At 36.4% G+C, this 15,124-nt stretch overlaps 1 protein-coding gene across 15 annotated transcripts in view; it reads left to right on the top strand.

Moving 5' to 3' along the window:
- Nucleotides 1–15,124, top strand: part of DMD (dystrophin) — a 1,110,121-nt gene that overhangs the window by 323,471 nt on the left and 771,526 nt on the right. The gene's annotated exons all lie outside the window — the stretch shown is intronic.

Below are 15,124 nucleotides of genomic sequence, written 5' to 3' on the forward strand. Positions count from 1 at the left end.
TCTAGATTTTCTATAGCTTGTTGAAACAGTTTTCTGAATTTTGAGGCTTTGAAATTTGGGAAGCAATAAACAGTATAGCAAAACAGTCCTTTATTTTGTAAGTATCTCAGAATAAAGGCTCATTATAGTCCTCACTGATTTAAAACTGTTTGACACTGCACAAAACTGGCATTATTCATACATTTTTTACATTTTTGGATTTAAATTCCAGCATTCAAAGAATAATTAATGTCAGGCAGTTGCCTGAGCAAGCCTACGCTCTGCAGTAAATAACACATTCTAATTAGCACTGATGTGGATTGGAGGCTAAATATCTAATTAACATGCATAGCAGCAGATGAGGTTAAACACTGTGAACTGTGTAAAGCCACGCATTGTGTGTAACCTGTTTTTTCAATACTCCATACATTGTCCTGGTCATGTATTGTGCTGGCATTGTGTGGCAGCACAAGCTAGGAAGCCTAAGCTCTCTTCTTCAAGTTCTGTTGCATACTTCTGGTGCTTATATGTGATTTCCCATGTGTCAAAACCTGACTGGTCTAAGCATTAATTCCTCTTTCCATATGTCAGAACCTACTTATTCTCCCTCATTCAAGTGAGTGGTACTTCTTGATGGAGGTTTATTTTGCTGTCTTCATCTGACTGTTGTGTATTTGTAGATTGGTTGTCTGTCACCAGTGTGCTTTGTGTAGCTGCAGACTGGGTGCTGCTGTTACAGTTCCTCTTTATATAACAGTGCCAAGCAAATGGTTACTACAGTTTAGACTAGAATTAAATCCTGTTGTATCAGTATTAATTATATACATTTTAAAGTAGCTAAATAATAGGCACGGTAGCTGATATATACCAGTAAAAATTTCTGAAGCGAAAAATATAAATTGTTTCATGAACTATTACTAAACAAAGATAGAAGGTAGAAGACAAAGTCTCCTATAATTTGTTTTGGTTATTCACAGTACTACAGTGAATTTTTAATGACTGGTATGATTCAGCTCATGCTGTTATTATTGTGAATTATATAAACAGGGACCCAGATTCACAAATGGAAATAGGTGCGTAATTCCTTTGGAGTCTGGCTCATTTATTGGCAGACATTACAAAAGCAGCATCTGCCAGTCATTCTCACTGACTTTCCTATCATTATCTGTAGTGATGTGAGATATGTATCCATGCAACCTGCCAGTAGTCATGCCACTGGATCTTGTTATAATGGTGTTAAACATAATTAAAGAGTTAAAGATTTTGTTGTTGTTGTTTGTTTTTTGTTGCTGTTTTTTGCCAGCAGTTATGTGCAGAACTGTAATGCTTATTAAAACAATGGTTCACTATTTAATCAAAATGTCTTTTACTATTGCGAGTAGTTCGCACTATACTAAGACTAGCACTATATATATAACATATAATTTGATCACATGTTAAAAGAGAAAATAAAAAAATTCACATACTTTTAAATGCAAGAAAACTGCATTGATCACAGTATTTAGAATAGGAATAATTCAACAGAAAACAAACTCCAAAAAAGCATTTAAACAAAACTAGTAAATGGCACTTTTTTTTCTTCCCTCCCTTTTGGAGTTATCACAGTAATGGTAGCGATATGCCATATAGGGGGAATTTAAATAACATCAGGGGGAATAAAATGGAGGTTTTGATGATAGTGAAGTCATAGGCGCAGGTCATGGGAAATGCAAATCCCAACTTATGGCATTTTATATAATATGAAAATCAGCCTCATCACGTAGGTAGCATTGTCAGAATGGTTGTGAGATGAAAGAATGGCTTGTCAGGGAGAGCGGGTGTACTGTAACTGCCCAAGGCAATGCTGCACTCACAGCCCATCCAATGGAGCCTGTTGCTGATGGGCTAGCAGGCTTCCGAACATCTACATCCAGATTTGAGGAGATAGAAATTGTCTTGGAATGTCCTCATTTCCAACAGTCTCCCTATGTCTTATATGTTCTGCTGTCTTCCTTTAGAACACTGTTCTCTTGCTGTATTTTCTGAGATTTCCTTCTGAATGTCTTGAGAGGGAGATGGCCTCCACAGCAGCAATTGGTCTAACAGTTTTTAGTATAAATTTAAGAGAAAATTGTGCCTTCAAGCAATGTTTACTTTTTAAAAAAAAACAGTTACCAAGTATTCACATCTGCTTAGATAATGTGGTACTTTGTATAGAATTTTTAAGGCAAACTGTGGGCAGTTTGTCAGTCTCTGTAGAGCTATGCTTGACTTCTTGAGAGAAAAAAAAAAAAAAAGAGTGAAATAATCCATTTTAACCTCCTCCTTGAGCTCAAGCAGAGCAGGAATACTTGTTCTTTTAAACATGGCATTTCAATTAGGTATCCTTCTCTGTGTTTGTTGGGGGAAAAAAAATAAAAAAAATAAAAAAAATACAGTGAATGTGGGGGAACTCCCTGAACAGTTCTTAGCTGTAATAAACATGCAGTAAACCCTTCTACTCTGCTAGGCTTCAGTACAGGCCAGCAAGTACAAGCATAGTCCCTCTGGCACTTAAGTTAATGGAGTAATTTCATTCTGCACAGATTAATATTGGGTTGCCCTTTTCACAAGGTTAAAATGATAGTCAGCTCAGATGTGGTTGCATGGATTTTACTGTTCCTACAGCTTTAAATGGAAATATTGAGAGCAAATAAGTATTTAGCTGTTCAGTGTAGAAAGATGATGGTGACTGCCTGTGTGTATGTGCCAGGAAATTGCAATGAGTTTGACTACAGTTTATAATGCTTTAGAAAGGAGCATGAGTCATCTGCTTGTGTGTCATTGAAGCTTCTTGTGAGTCAATGAAAATAAGACTGGTTGAAAGCAGTGCTACCTCGGATGCAATAAGATTTTCTAGTTTGGAGTTAGCAACCAAAATACTTCTAGGTTTTTCTTGAGATTGATTTTTCACAGGCAAAGACTGAATACATCGCTCCACTATTTAATTTGTTACTGTGTGCTACCCTTATTCTCCTTTATCATTCCTTTGTTGGCTTGTTAAACACACACGCACACACACACACACACACACATATATATATATATATTGCTGTATGTGTGTATACACACACACACACACACACACACACACATATATATATATATATGTATTGGTCAAGTGTTTCCAAACCAGGAAAGTTTAATAGAAACAAAAAAAATGTAGGAGTTGGCAGCAGTAGAAGCATGCCAGAATGTTCATCTTTCTCTCACTCTTCCTTCATAAACAAAGACAATCTGAGCTAACTGAGCAGCTTGCTGAGATGATTTAGGTTTGTCCAATTGTCCACTTCAGGAATCAGCAGGGTACATTCCCTGAGACTGTAAATTATTTGGATCCTGATAACTGTAGTTTCCTTCCTTAACATCAGAAAGGTGTCAGAAGCAATAAAAATTGAAAGTCTAGCCTGCAAAAGTAGGAACGTTAGTTTTAGTGGTCAGAATTCCCTGTGCATGAACTGCTGACAAATCATGTTCTCTCATAATTCTCAGCTGATAGATTGCAGCCCTAAGAGCAGACCTAAGTTCACTGTGCAATGTGAAGATCCCCCTACTTAACTGACTTGTGGCCACATACTCCAGTGCTTCAGGAAACCTCACCTCCTAAGATAAGCCAAAATCGGTTGCCATATGCAATGCCATCATTTTGCAAATAGTAATGGAGCTTTTGCATGAGCCATTGTGTAGCATTATATTGATATCTGTTGTAATGTTGTTGTCCAGATTGCACATCACATTTGTCTATTTCACAGCATGGTCAGAGAAGCACTGATCTGGTATATATGTTATTCGTGTTTATAATGAAAATAATACCAACCTTTCTTTATTAGGGAGCTTGTTATTTTTGTTTTCATATTGATGAGACTTGCTGTATTTTAGTTTTGTTTAATTACATTAGCCCCTATTTAGGTGTAGAAGTCTTATTATCTGTCTGTTACAAGTAAAGACGATATCAAAAGATGGGTTGCTTTATTTATTAAATATGATTTTACATACCTGAAGGGCTCTTTAAGTAACATTAGCATTATAAATTATATTTCCTAATTTTTTTTTAGCCTTGCTAAAGTCTCTCCCTCAATAAAGGTAAAATCCAAACTCACTATAAAAGAACTTTACTGTGTATCTTCATATGAATAATTCAGTTCATGCGGTATTCAGCACCTCACTGTGTAAATTTTAAATTGTCCTCTTAGTAAGGACAGAAGCTGCCCTTTTGTAATCCAGAAGACAAAAATTTCAGAATCTTTCTCTCCTGTACATGATTTTAAAATAACCTTCCCATTTTTAGTCAAGGCTATAGACATTCCCTTTTCTTCTGTTTTCTAATAGGCGTATGTGGGGAAAATAATAATCTTCAACAATAACCTTTCATGGAACATGTCTGCTATGGAACTATGCTACTTTATATGAACACATTAGCCAGAAATGTTGCAGTTGACATCATCTAGATCCAGCTTGTGCTCCTACACTGAAAAGCTCTTCCTCTCAAGAAACCCTGCACTTTCATCTGTGCCATTTCCACTATTTAAAACTACTGTTATAAATCTCTGACCAGTATAAACTAAATATATAATATTTTAAGTAAAATTAGTTATCTATGTTATTTTTCTTCCGTGTATGTCACCTTACAGAGATGGGAAGAACAATTGCATACATAGTTGCAAAAGGAAGCTCATCACGGGCAAATTACTAGATTGTGTGAAGCTAGCTGCACTTTCTATGGGCAAGTCCCTATCCTTTACTCTGAATCTGTAACTCATTCTTCAAACCTTGTAGGAACATGCTGAGTATATGTTCATACCTGCTTTCAGAAGATTCCTTTTCATCCCATTGTTAGTCATCCAGTCTTCAGTGACCTTGAACAGCAATGTACAGGAAAATAATAAATGTTTCAGTAACATTAGCTGGCAAAATTAAACCGATGAAAAATTTTTAGATTTATTTTGAATATCACCGTAAGCTTTGTATTGTTTTGAAGAATAGCAGTAGAAGTCAACATTACACATTCACTGCTTACCAAATAGAAACTTAGTACAGTAAATACTGAGTGAATTATTGTAGGTGGTATCATATTTAGTGAGCAACAGCTTAGAGTTTTTTAAAATCAGTTAGTCTTTGTTCCATTAATTTCAGCTTTGGCAGTGTCTCAACTTTTTGGAGGAAGGGGGTTGTTTTTGTTTTTTCTTCTGACTGATGGGAAGCTTGGAAAATATATATTTTTTTAATGATTATACTGTTAAGTCAGGTTCCTGCTAGTAATAGTACTGAAAATCTATTTCAAAATGCATCAAATTCCTAAATAATATAAATGTGAATGATCTGGATGGTCCATTTAGGTTTCGTGGATCAGGTGGGGAGTGGAGGAAGGCTCAAATCTGTTTCCATCATCTGTGATCTCCTTTTGTCATTTTTTTTTTTTTTTTTATTTTATTATTTTTTTTTTATAATACTGATTTGCATCTTGGTTAAAATGACATTGGAAATGTGACAATAGCCTTTAATTAATCAAGTAGTTTTCTATTGATATTTGCACACTATCAATTTTTCGGATATTAAAGGGACAGTCAGGCCTTGGAGAAGGATGAGAATGGGGAACAGAGAAGGAAGAGTGTTAGTGAGCAGCAGCTAATGCTGGGGTTCTCTGGTAGACAGTGACATTTCAGTGCTGGGAAGGAAATTGAGAGCCCCTAGTATGCCAACGGTGGATGCAGTGACATCTCTGGGCAAAGATGATGTTAAAGCATTTGTCCTTCCCTGATGAAGAGAGATCCACCTCCATTGGTTCTTCCTCCTGAGGTGGATCCACCTCCATGGGTTCGATGTCACCTTCAGGTGGATCAACATCCATTGGCTTGGGTTTGCTGTTGTTCCCTCAAAGCCTAAGTTTGTTTGGTGGATGAGAAGCCATACTTCTCCACAAAGATGAGAGAGAGCTCTATCTAAATTGCTTCTTGTGGCAGAAGAAGGCCATAAAGACACAAGTCTGTTGGCAACTGCTGATCTATTGCTAAGGTACCTGTACTTATAGCAGTTGGCAAGGAGTTGTCTGGGGACATCATAAAGCTATGGTGGTGTGAATCTAATGTCCCATGATAACTAAAATATGGCTACACTGAGCAAGGGAGGCTATGGCCTAAGAGTTGCCCTAGTTGCCACTAGTAGGATTCTGCAGGACTCCATTTTTTTACCAGTTCTCCTTAATTTTTTCATTGATGATTCCAATAAAGATCTGGAAGTTATATTAAATAAAATAGTGTATGATATTAAATTGAGAAGCACATTGACTCCTTAAGGATAGAGAGACCTTGTACCACAATCTTGACAAATTTGAGGGTGGTTACCGTCTGCATTAGAAAGAGCTAGTGTTGCATTCTCCAACTGGGATGGGGTAGCCCTGTCTCTGCGTACAGTCTAGAGGATGAGGAGCTGGAGAGCAGCTCCATGGGAAGGGATTTGGGAATTCTGGTTGGTGGCAAGTTGAAATTGAGTCAGCATTGTGTCCTGGCAGCCAGAAGGGCCATCTGTGCCCCAGACTTCAGCAGGCCCAGCAAGTCTTATAGCATGCTAAGGAGAGCTACGCAAACAGCAGAAGTCCCTGGGTTTGCTTAGCTCAAAGAAGAGGAGGCCTCATGGTGGCCAGCAGCTCCTCACGAGGGGATTAGAATAGCAGTGCTGATCTCTGCTCTCTAGTGACAGCAACAGGGCTGTGTCAGGGGAGGGGCAACTGGGGGCTAGGGAAAGTGTCTGCACCAGAGGGCGGTGGACATGGAATGGGCTGCACAGGGCTGTGGACACAGCTGGAGTTCTAGGAGAGTCTGGACAGTGCTCTCAGGGTTTGGGTGGTCCTGTGTGGAGCCGGAGTCACCGATCCTTGTGGGTTCTTTCCAACTCAGGATATTCTGTGATTGTGTGATTCTATGTATGCATCACATATGAAAGAATGAGCTTTTGCTTATTTCATATTAATGGATATCTGAAGAATTTTAAACCTGACACACTCAGGTGTGACACTCAGAGTTGATTATACTATGTCAGCTTTGGATTGGCACAAAAAGTTTGCTTAAAACATAGCTTATGCTTTGATTTGCATGCTTATGGTCTGCACATAGTGAGCAGTGTCAATGTATTTTATATTTTTTTTCTATGGGAATAGTTTACCTTTTTGAAAAATAGTATTGAAATCACTGAAATTAGTTCTTTCAATTTTCTTTCAATTGTAGTAGTTGGCATTATGGATCATATACCTCTCTGGGAGATTTTATATTGTAACTCTATTAGAAACCGCTGTTGATGTCATTATAGGACATTTTTCCTGCTCTAATTAGAGACCACATAAGCAGATTTTATTATGTTGTTCAAACAGAACTTCAGTTTTTTTTAATATTATCATGCCATTACAATCAATATCTGTTCTTAATCTAATTTCATTCTTATGAAATATGCAATAGTCTGGATCAGGAAAAAATAATCTGGTTAGTGATGTGATTCATTTCAAAATCTCATTTTCAAATTGTATTAATAGATAAGGTAGAATGGCTAATTAAAGTGAATTTAAGTTTTGCTGAACAAACCTCATAAGGAAACTTCACTTGAAAATAGAATAAAAGTTTGACTTTTAAAATGTCGTGTGTCTAATTAATAAATAAAGAGTTCCCTTTGCTTTCAGAACAGAGAAGATAATTCATTTTCATGAATTTAAGCATTCCCAGAGATGGGGAGCACTGAATCATGACTTTAGAAAGTTCTGATACACATGATGAAACTTCTGGTATTTTAATTATCTCATAATTAATCTTACAGCAGAATTTAACAATGGAAAGGTAAAATAGAAGACATTACCAAAAAAAACCATTTTAACTTGTTGGCTCTTGGCCTTATATTCTGGCTTCAGAAGTATATGATAAACTGTAGTGAGGAGATAAGATAGATTATCTGCATAGCCTGAGCAATAACTGGAGGCTTTGGTGAGGCTGCTCTTCACTTGCTGATGAGCTCTTCTGCTTCTCTGACATCAGAACTTCCCACACATCCCTATCCGTTTTCATTATGCACTATGCCTTGGGGTTGTACAGAACTTCAGAGTGATTGCCATCTGTCTCAAAAAGCAGACAAGGTTTTGATTACTATGATAAATTTATTTGCTTCTTCTTTAATTTGCAATTAATGTAGAGAAACACATTTTGGCATGCTAAGAAAACCAATTATTAGCTGTACTAACATGTATACCTTTACGTCTTTATTTCCTGTTTTGGATATGCATATCTCCTTCAGTGACATTTTGTGATGTATCTTAAAACTGAAATAGCAGGGTGTTCTTCAGAAACTTAAGGATGTGTGAGTACCCTTCTCTGCAATAACACTACAAAAATGCAGTGTGTGTTGAGGGGGAAATAACCATGAAGAACTCAACAGAAGTACCAGGAGAATGAGGTGGCAACACACAAGTGTTAGAGTATGGGGATGAAAGTGGCCTCTACTCAGGGAGCGTCTTTTCCCCCAGGTATGGATTTCCTTTAGACAATTAGTAAGACCTTCCCCTTCATACCTGTGTAAGGATAAAGTTTGCAGTGTTAGACTCAGCAGTGGCTGCTGTAGAGTTTCTGCTGCAGAGGATGGAAAGGCCTCCAATTTCTATCAGGAGAGAAGGATGAAGGGAGGAATGACAGCTTATGCTGCTTGAGTAATTGTTCTGCTTGGTTTCCCATGAGCCTGTAAAGCTGTGGCCTAATTAAACTGTGCCTGGTGCATTGTTCTTCCCTCTGGAAGATGGGAACAATATCTTTTGATGCTTTAATAGTAATCCAGCATCAGTGAAAGGAAATGTCAGTCAGTTTCATGAAACTTCCCAGCAGAACTGAACGAACCATAAGTGAATGTGTCTGGGAAAGAAATTCAACCTTTAATATATTTATCAGAGCAAGAGCAAGTATTAATAATCCCTTTTTTATTGAAAAAATGACTCAAAAGACCTGTTGAGATTAGCTCAGTAGCTTTCCTTTATTGTTTCACAGAGTGAGGCATCAAACATACTGCAAGAAAAGGCTGATTCTTAAAGTCTTGCTAAGGGTAGCATCTGTAATCCAATCAAGCTTTAATTTCTTTCTTTCTGATGTCCTTCACCAAAATTTACATCTTTACGAACTGAAGAGAAAATGACTTCAAAATGTTACATGAAGCTCTCTTTTGCCTTTGTCCTGTCTTCCTGGGCAGAATCTTCTCTTTGTTTTGTTTTTAGTATTCAGCACCTTAAGGTCATGGCCAAAGTGCAGGGCACCTCTGTCTCTTTTTCCACAGCTCAGCACACCAGGCCACCACAATGCCCTTCTGGACATAGCAGCCTCGTTTCTGTGCCCCTCCTGGAGGAACAGGCCTTGTCCCAAGCTAAAATCTCAGTTACTTCACTCTCCTAGGAGTCTGAAGGACTTTTGCATCCATTAGCTTTATTCTGACCAGATTTTTCCTATTAAAGTCTAATATAATCTTAAATCTTTTGTCTGTCGTCATGCCTAACCTTGAAAAGACAGAGTGTCTTTACAATGTCAAAATCTCCTTTAATTTATTCAGCATATCTCTTATCTGTTGATACTTTCTGTTGCTAAATTTCCCAGATGAACTGATAATAAGCCCCAGTAATACTGTGAAATGCCTAAAAACAGCTTCCTACTTGTACTGCTGTAATAATCCTCTTAGAATCTAGCCTACCCTCATACAGAAAGTGCAATCTAAATATGTAGAAAACAGAAAGTCTGAGATTTCCTTCTCAAACAAGTTTTACCCTCTATAATTTTTCTGAAAAATAAGTTGTACATTATATGGCAATTGTATAATAATAAATAATACATTCATATTAAAGAAACTTAAATAATAGCTATCTTATGATCTTCTGTTGTCATGTATTTTGCTGGAGTCTTCACTGTGAACTCATTCCTTGAAATTTTGAGAGTTTGATACAGAAGTAGAAGTACGTTTCTACCCTGATAGCCTGTGGGATAAAATCCAAGATATGACTTGTTCATAATCCACTTCCTCTCTTCTTTCTCTTCCCTTCCTTCCTTCTACCTTCTTGTCCCCTTTCCCTTCCTGTTCCCCATTATTTCCCTTTAGTTTCCCTTTGTATAGAATTTCTCCGTGCTAATTTATTTGTGCAAACTTAGTCTAAGAAGTAATGTTTGCCAATGGTTTTACACATAACTCAGAATTTGTAAAGTTTTGACTTAACAGTTTTGAGCACCAAGTAACAGAAGAGACTGTGTTCATTAACACACATCTTTGTACCTTCTCTGTACAAGTTGTCTTTCAGTTACTTGATATTCCTTTCTGTATCACTTTCATAATTACTAGTTGGCACGTAGCACTGAAAAGAGACCTTTTCACAGAATACCATACTTTCAAGTAGTAATTCCTTTAATATTAACTCCTTCCATAATGCATGTGAAGAATAACATGATTAAATCTTTTTATGACTTTTTTTTTTTTTTTTTTTTTTCTCAATTTACGTGGGGAGAAAGAGATCTGATACAGAGTCTTTGGAAAGAAGAACACAAAACACAGATTGTCACAAAAATTAGACAGTGGTGAGGTGAATAGGATAGAACTTTATGTTCTAAGATTTTTAAATATATTCACAATTTTTTTCAACATTTATCTATTGACCCTTGCTTGCAGTCTGTTTCTCAATTCAATTTTTTATCTCTTTTCTGTCTGTTTTTTTTCTTTTTCAGAGATGTTCTTTGTCATGGGATTGATTCAATTGCTGTCTGAGTTTGGAAAATAACTTGTACATTTTCAGTTATTTCAGTCTAATTAATACTGAGAGCATCATAGGCTGTGTACATGTGGCTGAGCTAATGCGTGGACTACACTTAAGTACACATTCTCTTACAATATGTGGTGGAAGACACTACTGCAAGTGGTACTGTTTTTTCAGGCTGTTAATTGTAAATTACCCAGTAGTTGTAAGATTAAGGTTTTTGCAGTTTGGCAGGGTAACAGAATTTTTTTCCTCCATGTGATGCAACGTATGTATGTTCAGAATTCTAGTCAGGGCTCACCTCTGTCTTCATTTAAGTTGGGAGTTTAATTTCATCTATATACATTTCATCTATAATAAAACATCCTGCATCACATTCTTTTGTGATTTTCTTTTTAGAATAAATCCCTTGGATTTTGTACGGGTCTTATGTTATGTAAAGATCAGCAGTTTCTGCCAACTGGCCATATCAGCTAAACCAAGAGAATTGTCTTTTTTGACCTTTATTCAACATGAAGATAGTAGGTTAAATAATATGTAAAACACTGCTGTGTATTTAAATCTCCAGAGTCTTTCTACTCATGAAGATTCTAATAAATTCCTTTTAGGTTATTATTATTATTGTTGTTGTTGTTTTTACTCTTACTCTGGAAAGACTTCACTGTTTCTTTCACTTAAAACATAAAAACAACAACAAAAACCACACACACACACCAAAAAAACCCCAGAGCTTAACAGTTATTCCCTCTTTCTTCCTTTTATTGTTTCCATTGTCATTTTCATTCCTTCCTCCAAACCCCCCAGGTGTCTCCAATAATTGTCCAACTCCCTAAAATATGCAGGTGAGGAAGAGAGAAATTCAAATCACTTTGCTAAACCATACAACTAATATTCTAGTTTATATATGGAGTTAAACTATACAATTATCTCTAGTTTCTGTTTGCTGCCAATCAGGCTGCTATGCCTCATTCAGAGTAGCTGCAGTCCTTCCTCTGTCCTGTACCCTCTCTCTTTTCCCCCACCTTTTCCATCATCAATCTTATAAGGGGAAATCTGATTCATCATTTCAGCCTACAGCAGTTTTTTACATTCAAAATATATATATTTGTATTACAAATCGTCAGGCATGTAAACTGCACAGGAGATTCTTGTAAACATTTAAATTCCTCTGCAGGTAAAGGGCATCAGTTCATGACTTAAATATGTATATATATATATATATATATATATAAGTTTTAAGCAAGGCTATTAAAAAAAATTATAACATAGGTCTGCGACTAGCTATGATTGTTTTCTAGTTGTTTGTGAAGCTGCATACAACTTAAAACACATTTTTCAATGACCTTGAAAATACAATGCATTTATTTGATGCTTCTGTGAAACCTTTGTTTCCGAAGACTTACTGCAGTGTCAATCCACTGAAGACATTCAATCTATTGAGCACAAAGATTTAATTACCCTATTGCCAGAAAAATCACAGCCTTCTTGAGGGTAAGGATGAGATGTGTGACAGCAGCCTAGAGTGTCTTAAGGTATTTTTAGTTGCTGATTAATAGAAAGTATACTTCCAAGATGTGTAAAAATCAATGGTAACTTTTAAGTTTTATTTGTGATATATTTGTAATTGAAATGTCTTGCTGCAGCTACTACCATGCTGTGACTTTATTTCCTTTCTGAAAGAAATATATATACACATATATGTATATATATATAAGTATAAATATATATATATATATCCCACATTATTTTGTCAAGTAGAATTTTCATCTGCCCTAGATGGATTTCCACTAAAACTGTGTGAATAGTTTGAAGCTACAAAATGGAAGACAGACAGGCAGTCATGAAGGCCAATTCTGTTCTTCCCTTATGATAGTGATGTAATTATGTTCTGTTACCAAAATGTCATGCCCATATTCTCAGAATGATTCGGTAATACTAGGGGCATGATTCTTCCAGAGTATTACAGAAGGGTCTATTGATCACTTGAACTTTCTAAAGAGTGCTAAAATGTTCTCTTAAAAGTGCATAGGTCTTGTTCTTTCCCTCTGCAAAAATAACTTCAATTCTACAAAATTAGGGAACAAAGTAACATCTCTCCAGTTTAGTCAAATGCCAGCATTTCAAATTTGTGCTATATTGAATAAGTAATATAAAACTTCAGGTTTACTCTGTGTGAATTGACTAGGCATGCGGTGTTTGTAACATTGGAAACAGTTTAGTAAAGCAATTTATCATAGCAAGCACTTGGTCTTATTAGTTAAAACTCATATTTCAAGAGACTGGGCAGGGCTTATAAAGCAGATGTGAATTTATTCCATACTAGTTTTCTAATGTTTCCAGTAATCAAATGGCAGCATGTGTATAAGGTAGAAATTATTTATTAGAATGGATAATGCAGGTTGTGAAAGTTGCCTAAAGAACAAGGATCCCTACTGCTGTAGAAAATATTTGATGTGTTGGATTTGTTCATTCCATGAAATGGAAACAAGATATTACAAAAAAATTGAAAGGATTGAAAGGAAGTACTACTTCAGGAAAGCAGCAGAAAGAGGGAGTCAGTGTACTTTGTGCTGTACATATAAACAGTGATTGATTGAAGGGGGAAAAAATAAAAATAAAAATGAGTCTAACGCTGGAAACTGTCCTTAATTCCATTGTCTGTTTTAGAAACTTTCTGAAAAAAAATGTCATTTTCTGGAAAAACAAACAAACAAAAAAACCCAAACATTTCTTACTTAATTCCAGCTATTATTGTGCATTCCAGAACAACTCTGCTAAAAGAAAAGCAAATGTTTTCCATGTAAAATGGATTCCCAATTCTACAGTGCTTCACAGTAAATGAGGAAGATGCGCAGTGTAGCATGGTCACTGTGGTGTCAATACTAGCAAATTAAATTACAGTATTTTCCTCTCAAATGAATCAAAGCATCTGTGAAACTTAACAAATAAGAGATAACATGGACGGCTGAGACTACTTGACACTCTACAAAGCAATCACTGTTTTTATTGTTCTTGTCAATAGAGCTCATGCAAACAATTGGTTTTCAAAAGACAGAGATGCACATAAAAGTTACAAAGTGACTAAGCTATACAAATTTATATTGCTGCATTGTTAAAATTTAATGCATTAGTCCAAGTATCAGCCCAGAAATTTAACCTAATGATAGAAAGAGTAAATAATCTTTTACCATTGTCACATTGTACTTTTTTCTTTTGCTGATGCTATGTAGAAACACAAATTATCTTTTATCCACTTGCAGTAATGAGACCCTGATTCAGTGTAACTCCAAGTATGTCCTATCAATGTAGACCTTTGTAAGACCCTCATTAGAATAATGTCTATGACTTGCTTTCTTTGTGTAATTACAAGTTCTCTTTTAGCACTTGAAAAAGAGACTGTTAGACATTTCAGCTTGGTATATCTTTCTGGTTTTTGGCAAATTATTTTTCCTACTTTCCTCCTAAAATGTGAACCTCAGTTGACAGGGCCAGTTTGTGTTCAGGCTTTATTGATATTTAGTTCTGGCCTAATTGTTTGAGTATTAGTGTATGCAAATGGTTGGTTCAGCAACACTTCCTCACAAATAGAATAGAACAAAATACAAGAAAATAAAATAGTTCAACTGGACGAGATCTTCAGATATTGTAGAGACCAAATACCTGACCACTTCAAAGCTAACCAAAAGTTAAGCATATTATTGAGTACATAATCCAATTGCTTGAATACAGGCAAGACTGGGGCTTCAACCGCCACACTGGGGAACCTGTTACCATCCTGATGTTAAATAAACTTCCTTCATGCCTATCTTACCCTCACCTGGTACAGCCTTATGCCATTCCTGTCATATCACTGGCACGAGCATAGCCCAACACCTCCCTCTACTTCCTCTCTTCAGGGAACTGCAGAAAGCAGTGAGGTCATCTCTCAGCCTTCTCTTCTCCAGACTGGACAGCCCAGTACCCTCAGCTTCTCCTCACAGGACATATCTTCAGCCCTGTTATAAGCCTTGGTGTCTTCTGGGCATTTTCAAGGACTGTAATGTCCTTTTCAAATGACAAAGCCTAGAGCTGTACGGGATAAGGCCACATCAATACTAAATATAAGGAGAATTACCTTTCTTGCTCAGCAGGACATGCTGTGTTTAATGCACCCCAAAATGTGGTTTGCTGTCCTGGCTGCATGAACACAACACTGCCTCATATTAAACCTATGAAATCAGTAGATTAAGAAGGAATGGAGGATGCATTCCTTACCATAAGTACTTAAAATAAGTGACACCAATCTCCCCAACCCGGTAGAACTCTGTTACAGTGTTGATGTATGTGAAAAAATTCTACAAACTCAGTAGCAAGATATTTTTTCCTTTACATTGTACG

Source organism: Excalfactoria chinensis, chromosome 1 (assembly GCF_039878825.1).
Source record: "Excalfactoria chinensis isolate bCotChi1 chromosome 1, bCotChi1.hap2, whole genome shotgun sequence".
In the NCBI taxonomy this organism is placed as follows: domain Eukaryota; kingdom Metazoa; phylum Chordata; class Aves; order Galliformes; family Phasianidae; genus Excalfactoria; species Excalfactoria chinensis.